At 40.7% G+C, this 15123-nt stretch overlaps 1 protein-coding gene across 10 annotated transcripts in view; it reads left to right on the top strand.

Annotated features, from left to right (window-relative positions):
* The window catches only part of UNC5D (unc-5 netrin receptor D), a 574077-nt gene that overhangs the window by 62768 nt on the left and 496186 nt on the right, over nt 1–15123 (top strand). Inside the window, exon 1 of one of the 10 annotated variants that reach the window (XM_058720723.1) lies at nt 5162–5446. The exons of the other annotated variants lie outside the window; for them this stretch is intronic. The gene's annotated coding sequence lies outside the window, so the exon portion shown is untranslated. Of the gene's footprint in view, nt 1–5161; nt 5447–15123 lie in introns of those variants that run through there. 10 annotated transcript variants of the gene reach the window in all.

The raw sequence follows: 15123 nt of genomic DNA, 5'->3' as shown, positions 1-15123 counted from the left end.
CAGGGATTGGCAGTGATTGCTAGCCCTGCACGCTCCTGTTGACACGCGACACTGAGGTGCGTAGGAGTTCAGCTGATGTGAGACGGCATGGTCACAGCCTCATGGCTCAGGGACGACACCAGAGTTGCCTCCTGTCCAGTCTTTCAGCCTGGTTGCTTTTTCAGGTTCCTAGTTCTCGTGGATCTTTGACTGTGTTAAAGGAGAATTATGTGTCTGGAAACAGAACTTTTCTTTGTCAATGTACATATTGTTTAAGGGTGAGTCCACTTGGAAACAAATTAACACTAAAGCATAAACATTAGTTCCACAGGTTAATTGTGGGTAGTTATTTTTTAGTGGCTTTCATAGCTTATTCTATGCTAAAATATAGAATTCCTCTGAATCATCTCACATTTTTGTCAATAAAGCTACTGTTTCCCCCTAATAATCTAGAATGTTCTCAAACTTTAAAAGGCGGAAGCTTTCCCTGGGAAGTTTATGTAAATTGCAGATTCTGAGGTTACAGCCCCCAGAGATTGCTACTGGGTGGTTCCGGAATGGGGCTGGAGACACTGCTTGTTCAACTGGCGTTCCAGGTAGTTTTGTTACAGAAAGTCAAAGAGACATTTTGGAAATCGTCAACCAAGTGTGCTGGTTTTGAATTTTGATGATTTTTAAATTTTAGTCGTCATTTTTTGAGAAATTATGAATTACAGTATTGCCTTGAAATGAAATACATCTAAGTGTTTCATAACTTGGTGCTATTCAAGATTCTTCATGTGTTACCTTCTATTCTGGTAATTTGATTTGTAGACTTAGACACTTTACTCAAATACTCCTTGAAGTTCTGTGTCTTTTTTTTTTTTTTTTTTTTTTTAGAAAGACCACAGTGCCATAACAGTTAACATGTTACCTTTTTAATTTTGTGTGTGTTTTAGTGTATAATCCAATGTGAATGTGAAATCCTATTTGTTTTTATGGCTTTCTAAAAGAAATATCCCAATAAATAGAATAAATGAAAGATGTGGAACAAAGTGGGGGCTATCCTTAAAATTTTCTGAAATTATTAGGCCTTTAGGAATTTACAGCTGATTTACAGAGTTCTCTAGGGGAAAAGGCATTATATATGCAGCAGTTAGAACGGTGTTCTTCACAGAACTTTATATATTTTTTAAGTTTATTTATTTATTTTGAGAGAGAGAGAGAGAGAGAGCGTGTGCAGGGGAGGGGCAGAGAGAGGGAGAAAGACAATCCCCAAGCAGGTTCCTCACTGTCAGTGCAGGGCCTAATGTGGGGCTTGAACTCACTAAGCCAAAATCAAGAGTCGGATGTTTAACCGACTGAGCCACCCAGTCACCCCATCACAGAGTTCTAAGAATAATTTAGAAAAAGAGGGAACAAAGGATGAAAAAAGGAAGTAAAAGGGAAAAGAAGGAAAAGTACTGAATACTTATACTGTAAATGTATTTGCATACTGGTGTGGCTCTTGCTGTATATGGAGTATGTCATGAATTCTTTTCTAATTTATCTCACCAAGCGTAAAGTGTCTTCTGTGTATGGGACAAACTATCCTAGATGCATTCGTTTGCTAGGGCTGCCGTAACAAAGTGCCAGAGACTGAAATGAATTTTTGTGAAGTTTTGGAGACTGGAAAATACCTTCAGGGTTGGTTTCTCCTGAAGCCGCTCTCCTTAGCTTGCAGGCTGTTCTCTGCTCCCTATATTCTCACACATGGGCCCACACCCCCTGGTGTCCCTCTCTGAGTTCTAATTATCTCTTCTTAGCAGTTGGGTTACATTAGGGTACCACCTTTATGATCTCCCTTAACCTTAGTTACCTCCTGACAGGCACTATGAATCAGTCATCTTGGGGATTAGGAATTAAACAGTAAATTTGGGGAGTGTGCATAGTTCAGCCTAACAGTGAATGCAAATCTTAGAGGATGACAGAGTAACAGGTCTTAAGATACAAAATTTAGTGGGCAGATTGAGCTATCCTACTGTAATGTGAATGATAAGGTGATGATTTTAAATAGAGCCTATGAAAGCCTAGAGAAGAACAAAGCTGTCATAGGGCCCGGTCAGGAGAACTTAGTGGAGGGGGTTATATTTGAAAAAGGTCTGTGGAGCCAGATATAGTTTTGTAAAAGGAAGGGGGGGGCGTGCAGAGTATTGAGGCAGGGTACATGGCAGGGGGGTTGCTTTTTTGGGCATCTACAAGTAGAAGCAGTGAAAGTGAGAAAGTGTACAGGGAAATGATGGGTCACAAAGCTCTTTCAGAGAACATTAGAAAAGGTCTTGACACTGTGCCGGTGATTTGGACCGTGGATGACAGGTGTTCGTTTTGCGCAGAGGAGTCATGTGATCACAGGGTTGTAGCTCCTGTAGGAAGAGTCGGAAGTTCAGACTCAGAAGCAGGGTTTTGCATGATCTTGACTGGGTAAATTAACCTCAGAAAACCGTAGATTCCTCATCCGTAAAGTAGAGATAACACCTCCCCACCTTCATGAGGCTCTCGTGAGGACTGAATGAGAGAATGTATATAATGTGCTTGCCTACGGCAAACACTCAAAGCTAGAGAGGAGATCTTTGGTTTTATTCAGCAAATACCTATATGCCAGGCATGGTGCTCCAGCTGGGGTTTAATAATATGAAAATGATTAACATCGTATAGGATTTAAGATACAATGTTAGACCCTCAGCACCTACATTCAAAGCAAGTAGTTTGAGGACTTGATGGAGGAAGGAGTTGGGAGAGGTGCTGGAGGCAAAGGAAACAGATCAGAGCTATTTTTGAAATGTACAAGGAAGGGGTGCCTGGGTGGCTCAGTTGGTTAAGGGTCTGACTTCGCCTCAGGTCATTATCTCGCGGTCCGTGAGTTCGAGCCCCGCGTCGGGCTCTGTGCTGACAGCTCAGAGCCTGGAGCCTGTTTCAGATTCTGTGTCTCCCTCTCTCTCTGCCCCTCCCCTGTTCATGCTCTGTCTCTCTCTGTCTCAAAAATAAATAAACGTTAAAAAAAAAAGTACAAGGAAGAGAAATCCGATCCTCAAGAATTAGTGGGATGTGTTTTGGGGCACCTGGGTGAGCCTCGGTTGAGCGTCTGACTTTGGCTCAGGTCATGATCTCATGGTTCGTGAGTTTGAGCCCCACATCAGGCTCTCTGGTGTCAGCACACAAAGCCTGCTTCAGGTCCTCTGTCCCCTCTCTCTCTGCCCCACCCCCACTTGTGCTTGCTGTCTGTGTCTGTCTCTTTCTCTCTCAAAAATACTTAAAAAAAAAAAAAAGATGCTTCATTCCTGTTTAAATCTAAAGAATTCTAATTTACCAGTAAACAAGTGACAACATTTGTACAACAATTCGTTGTTGTTGTGAGTTCAAGCCCCTATCAGGCTCTGTGCTGATGGCTCAGGGCCTACCTCAAATTCTGTCTCCCTTTCTGTCTCTGCTCTTTCCTCAATTGTGCGCATGTTCCCTCTCTTCTTCTGTCTCCTTCTCTCTCTCTCCCTTTCTGAAAAATAAACATTAAAAAAAAAATTAGTGGGATGTGTTGTAACCTGTCTGATCTGCAATCCTTGTATCAACACTCCTGATTCCACACTGGCGTGATACATTTCCATCTGTTTCCTAGAGAAAGGGGGGGGGGATCTTCTTGTTTTTTTAATTTCCCCATTCTTTTTAAATTCTGGGCTTTTATGCTCACGCTGTACTCCATTCAATCAGTATTTCATTCTCGGAGGTAAAGTCATGTTTCCCAAACTAACATTATTTTTCAATTAATTAAAATCAGTTAAGAACAATTTAATTGAATGCTGTCACAAGCACCATAAATCACTGTGATGCTTGCTGTCATCACCCGCTTCTGGAAGCACCTCTCGTGGCAACATCCGACACAGCTTATAGTAATATCCAAAATGTTTAACCAGGATGACATAATTGTCTAATATGTAATTGTGCTTTTACTGCCTGTAGCATTCACTACCATTTGAAAATGTCAGGAATTACTACTGCAGGCAAGTTGAACATTTAAATATATGTCCAGAATACATCCTCTGCCAAGATAAAGCATCCCTTCTCCTTGGTAACTTTAAAGTTTAATGTCCTGTGTATCAATAAGCATCTTCCCGTGTGTTCACATGACATTTCAAGTTTGGGAAGAATGGAGCATCGTCCAGCCCCGACTGTGTGACCAAGAATTATTAGATGTGGAAATGGGATAAAAGGATCTTTTGATGGCAATAAAGATGGGTTTGTCATACTGGGTAATATTTTAAAATGAATTTTGACATGTTCAATAGACTTCCTAACAAATGATTAGCATCTCCGAATACTTACAGACTATAGTGACATCAACTGTCTCAGGATGGTTGTCAGATCATAGCACAGAGTCGCTGGAATCAAAGGAAGTGTTGAAATTGTGTGGAATCTCCTCCTCTGTATTAGCAGTTCCTGTTTCAGCTTAGGACCGTATTCCCGAAAATAAACTCGCACTAAGCTGTCACTGTGGTCTAACATTTATTTGCTCTTTGGCCTCATAACAAAAATCGTCAAATTAGTGCCCTCTTGCCAGCCTCCTCCTGGACCAGCAGAGTAGCTAACTGTATCAATGCGCACTTAATTGACAATTTAAAAAAAAATTTTTTTTAACGTTTATTTACTTTTGAGACAGAGAGAGAGCATGAATGGGGGGAGGGTCAGAGAGAGAGGGAGACACAGAATCTGAAACAGGCTCCAGGCTCCGAGCTGTCAGCACAGAGCCCAACGCGGGGCTCGAACTCGTGAACCACGAGATCATGACCTGAGCCGAAGTCGGACACTTAACTGACTGAGCCACCTAGGCGTCCCTTACTTGACAATTTTGTATCAGATGGCAGAACAATTCTAACAGCTGAGTAAGCACATGAAAATAATTCAACAGGTCCTTTGAAAGGAACAATCAGTTCACATTCTTTGGAAACGGCTACTTAAAGGGAGTATAACAGTTACAACCAGAATAGATACCAGTCCACGTTTATTTTATCAGACTTCACCCATGATATGTCATTAGTATGGACAGCACTTTTTGTTTTTTTTACAGTACAAGAAGTGCAAGCCATGTAAATTGCAAATATGCATCCATTTAGATACTTATCTAGAGGGATACAGTTCCTGGAAATCTTTTCTTTGTCATTGAGTACAATAATGCTCTTTAATATCATGGTGCTTTGTTTCTGTGATGCTGCATTTGACTGTGCTGAACTGTGGCGCAGAAAACATTTGAGCATATTGTAGACTGCTTATCAAATTTTCTCTTCCATGAAATGAAATAGAGCCATGTCCCAAGTGATAGAAAATTACTATAATTATTCCATTCTACATGGAAGTTTTGTCATTATTGCAGAAAGAAAATCCAAGGATCCTTCAAGCCAGCAATGGGCAGACTCTTTTGAACATGGCTTTTTGAACTCTTTTGACATGGCTTCCAAGTGAGGTAAGGCAGGTGGGAGGCTTGAGGGATCACATCAGTCATCAGAGACTTGAGTTGTCTTTTTGTTGTCTCCATTGTAATTAAGAGGATGGACACAGCATGGGGCCACCGGGGTCCAAATACTGACTCTGCCCCCTGGGAGCTATGTGATTTTGGCAGTTTACAACCTTTTTATAATGCAGTTTCTTCATCCCTTACAGAGACACAGTAGTAGTACAACCCTATAGGATTGTTTCCAAGATTGAATGAGTTTATGTATCTTTATATCTTGAAGAAATGCCTGACACATAGTAAGAACTCAGTAAATTTAGCCATTATTATTATAACTTCTGTTAATATGAATTGATGTGTTGAAGTTAAGTACTGTTCAATTTTTTGATGCTTCGTTGAGCACGAGAAAGGTGTCAGGAGAATGGAAATGTTCTAATTTTCTAAATTGATGGAACATTTGGATTCTGAAAATAATAGATTGTTACAGTTCCTCCTTTGAAAAATTCTAGTCAAAATTACTAAACAGATGGTTCATGAGTGCTCAGAAGAAAACTGTGGTGGTCACTAACCATCATAGTGTGTTAATTAAAAGCAAGTCATTTCAAACTAGCCTAATCTCATTTTTTGGAAAGAGTTACTGGGTTGTCAGAATAAGAGATGCCTTACTGGGATTTCTGCAAGGTATATGGATTCTTTCATTACATATTTTGATCAAAATGAAAAAAAACCCGTAAGAGTGATTAAGTAGAGTTACTATTTTTGTAGGTAGAATACTGTAAGAATGACTTTTATTCTCAAGGGAGGTGTCTTGGCTTAAAAACTATAGTTATTTTGCCCATTTTCATTCAGTATTTTTATCTCTGGCTTCTGTGAAGACTTGGAAAACATGTGCATTATGCAAGTGACACACATTTTGGAAAGGTAGCTAATGTCGATGACAAAAGCAAATTTCAAAAAAAAAGTGATAACAGTGGTTGATACAAATGAGGTAATGTTTAATGGAAACGTAAAATTATTATTTTATGTTTATTTGTTTATAAGTTTTGCCAGCTGGCACTCAGTGATCCTACTGGACATTATTTATTTTTTAAATGTTTATTTATTTTTGAGAGAAGGAGAGAGTGTGTGTGCAAGCGGGGGGGGGGGGGAGAGAGAGAGAGAGAGAGAGAGAGAGAGAGAGAGAGAGAGAGAGAGAGAGAGAAGGAGACAGAATCAAAGCAGACTTCAGGCTCCGAGCTGTCAGTGTAGGGCCCAATGTGGAGCTCAAACTCACCAACTGAACTGTGAAATCATGACCTGTGCTGAAGTCAGATGCTGAACCGACTGAGCCACCCAAGCGCCCCATTAATTTATTTAAAAAACACAATACTAAAGTGGTCTAGGCTTAATAGAAATTTATTTGAAAACACTTCGAACCTTTAAATGCAAATAATTTTCTTTTGCAGAGTCAACTCTCATTGGTTGACCTAAGTAAAACAGTAGCTAATATCCAGTAGTGACAGAATCCCTACTTTCCAGGAGCTTATAAAAAAGTATGGGTGAGGGGCGCCTGAGTGGCTCAGTTGGTTGAGCGCCGACTTCGGCTCAGGTCACGATCTCACGGTCCGTGAGTTCGAGCCCCGCATTGGGCCCCTGTGCTGACAGCTCAGAGCCCGGAGCCTGTTTCAATTCTGTGTCTCCCTCTCTCTGACCCTCCCCCATTCATGCTCTGTCTCTCTCTGTCTCAAAAATAAATAAACGTTAAAAAAAATTAAAAAAAAAAAAGGTATGGGTGACAAGACTACAAGTAGTAACAGTACGGAATAGAAATACCACAGAGGGGTACGCATAGCATTTGAGAATTCACAAAAACGACATTTAACACCACATGAAGGTGTCTGCAAATGATCCTCAAAAGAGGATATAATTAAACTCAGAGGGTTAGGAGTTTGTGAATTTAGGGTAGGGGCATTGGTATTCTAGGTTGATAAACTATAGAAAGGGCCAAAGATGTGAGCACATGTGTATTCCAGGATTGTAAGTACCAGTGGTCCAAGTAACCATAGAATGGGAGGTAGAGACCACTGAGTTTTTAAAATTTTTTTTTTCAACGTTTTTTATTTATTTTTGGGACAGAGAGAGACAGAGCATGAACGGGGGAGGGGCAGAGAGAGAGGGAGACACAGAATCTGAAACAGGCTCCAGGCTCTGAGCCATCAGCCCAGAGCCCGACGCGGGGCTCGAACTCACGGACCGCGAGATCGTGACCTGGCTGAAGTCGGACGCTTAACCGACTGCGCCACCCAGGCGCCCCGAGACCACTGAGTTTTAACAGCTTATATTCATGTATGCTTGGTACTTGTAAAAGTGTATTTTACTGTATTAACTCATGACTATAATATAGTAACGAGCGTTGTGTCCACAAGCTTTTGCTGCATAACAGATAAACCCACAGGTTAGAGACTTAAAACAATCACTGTGATTCATGGGTTTCAGATTCAGCAGGGTAATTGTGCCGGTATGGGTCAGGCTTGGATCGCCTTGGCTGGATTTGCCAGAGATTCATCTCTGCTCAGCTGGTTGTTCATCTAGTAGATAGTCTAGAAAGTTCTCTCATGTCTAGCGATCGCTTTGGTTTTGGCTGGGGTAGTGGAAGAGACCTGACCCCATGTCTCTGGTCATTGAGTGGCAAGCCAGACTTCTTCACGTGACAATCAAAAGGTTCCAGGGTCAGCAAGGAGACCGATCTCAACGCTCAAGGCACCTTAAAGCCCCTGCTCATGTCCAGAGCAAGTCACAGGGTCAGCCGAGATCAAAGGGAGTGAGAAATGGGACTCTGCATCTTGAGAAGAGTGAAAACATGTAGGAACAGTTTTGTAATCTGCTACAATTTAACTCACCTTGAGGTAGGCGTTTTTATTGTCAACTCCAATGACCTTTGAGGTACAGGGAATATTTAACTTGGTCAAGGTCACATAAGTATCAAGGGCAGGTCCGGGATTTGGCAACAGGGCAGTCTGTGTCTTGATTCTTACCCACTGTAGTCTGCTGGCTCTTGAGGGAAGAGGTAGGATAGGTCCAAGACTATGAAGAACAATGTATGGTGTTATGAGAAGTTGGGTTTTTATCCTGAGGGAAGAATGATCAGAAAGAAGTCTGACACGGTCCCCTTGACAGCTTGGAAAGATCAATTGAGCTGCGTGATGGCGAATGCATTGTCTGAAGGAAGTATTGAAAATTGACAAGTTGACTCCTTAGTACATTAGTCTACCATGATGCTGATGAAGACTGACCTAAGGTAGTAGTAGTTGGATAGCTATATAGTTTTAGCTAAATTAAGGAAATGCCATGTTAAAAATAATCATGTGTGTGTGTGTGTATATATATATGTATATATATATATACATATGTACATATATACATATACATATATATACATATGTATATCATATACATATGTATATATATGTATATGTGTATATATATATATATATATATATATATATATATATATATATATGACACTATTGACTGGATGTTAGCAGCTTGGGAAACTGGAATCATGGATTTATAACACATTTAGAGAAGTACAATTATTTTGTCATTTGTTAGTCAATAATGAGTCATCAAGGCAAAAGATTTTAGTTGATATAAGTAAGTGATTGGAGTTGACAGTAGAGGTGTGAAAAGGATGTCTGTGAATACATTTGCTAATTTGCTTTGTAAAGTTGTAAGTCCCCAGTCTGTCTATAAGTGAAACATATAGGTGGTACTTATTCAGTGAACACAAAACTCCTTTGTGATTGTCCATCTGCCAAATGAACTCACAAGGTGTGAACGTATATTTGTACAGAAGACTGACTTACTGTCCTAGAAAAATCATACATTGACCTACCTACTTGAGAATGAAAGAGGGATTTTGTTATCTGATTTCATTTAGTGATTCCGAGTCTCTTGATTTCTGGGATGGCTCGTGAGCCTGAATGAAAATGATTACAGATTTAATCGAGAGTATAATTATTTAGGTTAAATTTGTATCGAGCCTGCATTTTGGTATGATGAGTAAGTAAGGTCAGAGATAATGCAGAGACTATGGAGATTAGTTTTCTTCATTGCCTATATTATATTGCACTTTCAGGAAATATACTGTCAGATGGGTTGGCAATATTAGGGGCCACCAGAGGACATTCATTTAATCACTGAGAGCAGCCGTAACAGCCAAAGAGCCAATATTTGAAAGAAAATGAAGTCATTTCAGCATAAAATAAATGCTCTGACTTGTATAGGATCAGCTAACATTTCATCTTAAAACTTCGAGCTTTGGTAGGGACCTTGGACAGCACATTTTCAATATCTCCATTTACAGACAAAGCTATTGAGGCTCAGAACACTTAAATAACATTTCCAAGGTTCTGTAGCTAATTAGCAGCCTGGTTAGGAAAATAATCCAACTTTCTAGTTCTTGTCCAATGCATATTCCATTATCATTTGCTATTTCAGTGGCCCATAATAGTTGGGATTAATTTATCCCCGAATATCATGTTCGAAAGAGTGTGTGCCCATTACCACTAAAATAGAGAACTTGTGGCCATTTGCTGTTAGAGAACATCTCTTCTTGAATAGTTACAGGAGTTGTGACGATATTTAAAAGCAGGCACTTTGAGTTGTTTTGGTTAGCTGACCTCACTGGCTACAAAGACTTTGTAACAGTATCTAAGTTTGTCATGGTTAAAGGTGTAATATTTTACTTATCTGTCAAAAAATTAAATGACGGTATATCAGGATGTGCTCTGACTAAAGGATGCTAAATCCCATTAGCAACACCTCAAAGACACAGGTGGAAAGCAGAGTGTCCATCTCATTACGTTACAATGAGAGATGTAACCATCAGTCAAAGTAGACATTCTTTTGGACCTACTGTGTGCACTCTCCTGCTAACAGCGACCTGGGAAAACAGATTACTTGGCAAACTCAGAATCAGGCTGAGAGTAGGTGTTGATAATGGTCAAATACTTCACAGGTCCAAGCTAATACTGCCTCTTAACATCTGTGCTCACTACCTTCTGCCAGGACAGGAGAGCTTGGTTTGGTGACATGGATAACACATCTTCCTGTCTGTATGAGGATCAGCATGGCCAAAGCTTATTCTAGTGACCATGTTCCCATTTGCTCAAGTTCTAAACTGTCATCCTTTCTGGTTGATACTCCTGCCTCACCCCAACCACCACATATACTAATACTTCAAAATTTTTTTATATGTTTTTGTTTATTTTTGAGAGAGAGAAAGAAGGAGCAAGGCAGGGGCAGAGAGAGAAGGAGACACAGAATTTGAAGCAGGCTCCAGGCTCTGAGCTGTCAGCACAGAGTCTGACACGGGGCTCGAACTCACAAGCTGTGAGATCATGACCTGGAATGAAGTTGGATGCTTAACTGACTGAGCCACCCAGGCACCCTATATTAATACTTTTTCAAGTCTAGTTGGGCATCAGAGATCTCTCTGAAAGGGGACTTTACATATCTCTGATCTCATTTTATTATTTAACTTTTGGAAGGCAACCTGATTCCTTTTACTTCCCAATTCTTGGGCAATACCACATCACCTCATTGTCATTTCTGTGTTCTGCCTGTAGCCCCACCTAGGTTGGAGTCCAGATTCTACATAAATGTTGAAATACTTTGCCAGGTTTAGCTGGGCTAATATGTAAAGATCGGTTACCTTCCCGGTGCTCAGCAAAGCTCTGTAAGTAAATTCTCACTTACCTATGAATAGTAATGAAGCTGACAGATTGTTTCTTGTAAGCAGTATAAAAAGTAAGCACATGATAAATACATGAATCCCTAAGGAAGGTACAGAAAGGATAGACTAGGAAAGCATACACTGGGTTTGAAGCAGGCCTCACTGCTTAACAACTCTGACCTGAGCAGGTATCTTTACATCTGATTCTGTTTTATCATACATAACATCTTAATGATACCTGCCTTTTAGGGTTGTTTTAAGATTTAAAGCAGTGTGTACATTAAAGGTTTTATTAATATGGCTACCACATAGGTGTTTAGTAATTCTAGATTTTTCCATCTGAGAACTGTAGATTATTGATATTTAAAGATGGAAAAAGTAACTTCACACTGGTTATTATCCTTAGCGCAGTCAGAACAGCCTGAACACCCATCAGGCAGTGCGTTAGTGCATCACGTTCTCGGTTATGTTAACATTAAAAATAAAACTGATATTTTACCAGTAAAATGGGTTCATCATAAAACAGCGGAGAATTGCAATTCGCGACATGCAAGCTGTGGTAAAACCATAGGCAAATCCAGCAAAGGAGAAGAGCATTATTTTATGGAGAAGGAGGAGGAAGTTGGGAGGAGTTGTTTTGAATGACAGTCCGTTGGAGAAAAGCAAATGTTCAGGATACAGACGGTTTCTCATTGGCTGAGTTGCAGGGGTAGTCAGTTCCTTATAGGGGAGGCAACGTGCATCTTTTCCTGTTGGGTCCTGTAATTGATGATTTTTTTTTTTCCTATTGAGGATTCTTCTGTTGGGGTCTGTAATTGACAACTTTCTGTAATTGACGTCTGGTTCCTCTCCCCCTTGTGGCCTCCTGGCTCCATTTTAGTGAGGTTTCCTTCATTAATTTTTACCTTTCCCCCTTTTGGTGAAGATCTTTCTCTGAAAGCACCACTAATCAAGAGTTAGGTTTTCTTAACTCTGTGGTCTTTTGGCCCTTAGTGCCAGGAAGGACCTTTCTGGGGTGTCCTGTTTCATGTTGGAAGAAAATTGTATAGATTGCAAACCAACTGAGGTCGCATTTGAGTAACAAGGAGGAGTAGCAGGGAGGACTGTCAGGCACTTCCCAGTATACTCCGTATTTATCAAGTTAATAAGCATTGGAGATCATTTTATGATTGGGGTACGTTGTTGTTTTTCTTTTTTTCTTTTTTTTTAAAGGTTTGACAGGCAGCAAGTACAGAATGAAAAGTGACATGATCCAAACTATATGACGGTTCTAAACCAAGGCCCTTGATCTGAATGTAGCCAACCAGAGATACGTTTTTGGCCTTATTGTGACTTATGAGAGCAAAAGGTCTCTTAACTGAGGCCAACTTAGAGTCCCGTGTGCCCTTAGGAAATCATCGCTTAGTGTCCATGGAAGCAGAGTAGTGAAGGCTGCAAGAATACACTGAAAGAACAAACCAAGTGCGTTTGGGAAGATACGGTACAGATAGAAACATGAAGCAGTAGTTGATGAACATTTCACCTAACAACAAAACCTCAAAGATGTTTTGAAACAGTTTTATGGGTGTGCCCGGGGGGCTCAGTTTGTTAAGTGTTTGGCTCTTGATTTCGGCTCTGGTCATGATCTCACAGTTGGTGAGTTCGAGCCCCATGTCGGTTTCGTGCTGACAGTGCAGAGCCTGCTTAGGATTCTCTGTCTCCTTCTCTCTCTCTCTGCCTCTCCCCTGTTTGTGTGTGTGCTCGCTTGCTCTTGCTTAAAAAAAAAAAAAGGCATTAAAAAAATAAAAATAAATAAAAAATAAAAAAAATGAATTGCAAAAGAGCTGTTTGGAACCGAACGTGTATCAATAATACAGTCTGTAAAATTATAAATTTAGAAACCATGAATTTGGATAAAAATCCAAAGTCAGTTAATAGTTTAGATGAAAAGGAGACTTTTGTGAATCCAGAATTACAGAACCTTGTAACCCTTCAGAAAAAGCAAGGGAAGAGATTAATTTGTCACGAGATCATGATGAGGCTGTTTCTGAAATGCCATAATCAAAAGAAGAGGTTTCCCCCTTTCACAAGGGTTTGGGAAACATGAACAAAGACATTGCCTTTCCACAAAAGAGAGAAAAGAAGCAACAGTAAGAAAAGGGAACATAGGCTGGGCTGGACATCCTGGGAAGGTTTTCTTACCACACACCATCTGCTTCAATTCCAGGTAATTGTTACTTTCATGTCCTTGGATGGTGAGGTACAGTCAGGGTTTGGTGCTTTCTTTAGATGTGCCACAGGAATTCAAGAGTTTACTTCCTGGAGTTTGGCAGCACAAGGGCTGGTTAGCAGTACCTCATAAGAGTCCAGCGAGATTGAAGAGTCTTTCTGGAAGTATCTTTTCCAATAGAGGAAATCTTCGGGTTGCCAGGTGTGATTCTTAAGGTCCTCATCTCTGGGAGTGCACTGTGAAAAGATGGTTCTACCAAAGCATGGTAATTTTTTAATCGAAGCTGTTGTACGTTTGCAGTATCGATGTGTATCCCTTCTTATCCCCTGTGGGCCAGAGGAGAAAGGGTCCGAGTATATTGGACATCTTGCAACTATCTTAACAGGGTAAGAGTTTATAAATTACAGAAGAGGTGGGTCTGAGATTTAGGACTGCCAGCAATGCTTCCAGCCAGGGTAGTTGAAGAGTCTCTACGTATTTTGCCAAGTGCGTCTTGATAGTGCCCACATCGCATTCCTAACCCTGAGGATGGAAGATAGCATGCGGTCTGGAAGTGTTATAAGGATTTGTTGAAACACATGCTGAGTAAAACGGGTTCCTCGATCACTGTGAAATTCGAGAGTGGCTCCCCAGGTAGGGATGATCTTTTCTAACAGAATTATAACCATAAAAGAAGCAGTGTGGCCTGTCAACAAGAGTAAACTTCACTCCAGTGAGTCAACACAAGCCATGACTAAAACATGTTTATATCCATGAGATACAGGGGAAGCTGTAGGAAATCCATTTGTATGCACACATTTCCCTGGTATGTGCTTTGGACAGGTGGGACAAGTAAGGTAGGCACTTTTGGTGGCCTTATTATCATTTCCCTGCCACTTTTGGTTTATGAACGCTATGGTTTTGTCAGTAGACCAGTGGTTTAATGCACATACAGGGGTAAGTAGTGGGAATTTTAGAATTTGGGGGAGGGCTGGATTATTTGGTCCAAACCAGAGTTCTCTCTTTTTGTGGAACAAGCAGTTCTTAGGTTTTCTGTATCGCCTTTCTTTTCCTAGGGCCAATTGTTGGGCATCTCTGGTCAGTTTTTCCAAATTATCATTTGGGAGAGCATCTTTTTGGATCATGACAGAAGTTTGGCTGTTGGTTTCCTTGAGAGCAGCATTTTTGGCAGAAATATCAGTGAGGTAGATTACTTTGGTCTCCAGGGAGTTGAGTCTGGAATGCCCAAGAACCTTAATAATTGCCAGAGCAGCTGGCAAAAGTATGGCATTTAATATATTTTGGACATGGAAACCTTTTCTAATGTTATCCCCATTGGAGGTAAGGAAAGTCCAATTTCCATAACATTTTAAAGTCATGACCTACCTCAAAGGCATAATGACTATTGGTATAAATATTTATGTTCTTATTTTTGGCTAAGGTACATGGCTGGGTACAGGGGATCCCATGATTATTTCTCCAGTGGCCTTAACTAAAAGGGCAGTGGCAGGCATAGTTCTGAGGCAACAGGAATATTCCTGTGCCACAGGGTCTAGTCGTTGGCTATGTTACCCGATGGGGCCATGATGGTCCCCATGTTTTTGGTAGGTACTCCCAGGGCATTTGCTTCCCTCTCATATACAAAGAGAAAAGAGGGAGCCCCTGGGTGGCTCAGTCAGGTAAGTGTTTGACTCTTTATTTTGGCTCAGGTCACAATTTCACGGTTTGCGAGTGTGAGCCCACATCAGGCTCTGTGCTGAGAGCACAGAGTCTGCTTGGGATTCT

The sequence above is a fragment of the Neofelis nebulosa genome, chromosome 3 (genome assembly GCF_028018385.1).
Source record: "Neofelis nebulosa isolate mNeoNeb1 chromosome 3, mNeoNeb1.pri, whole genome shotgun sequence".
In the NCBI taxonomy this organism is placed as follows: domain Eukaryota; kingdom Metazoa; phylum Chordata; class Mammalia; order Carnivora; family Felidae; genus Neofelis; species Neofelis nebulosa.
This window is presented reverse-complemented; position numbering and strand designations above follow the sequence as displayed.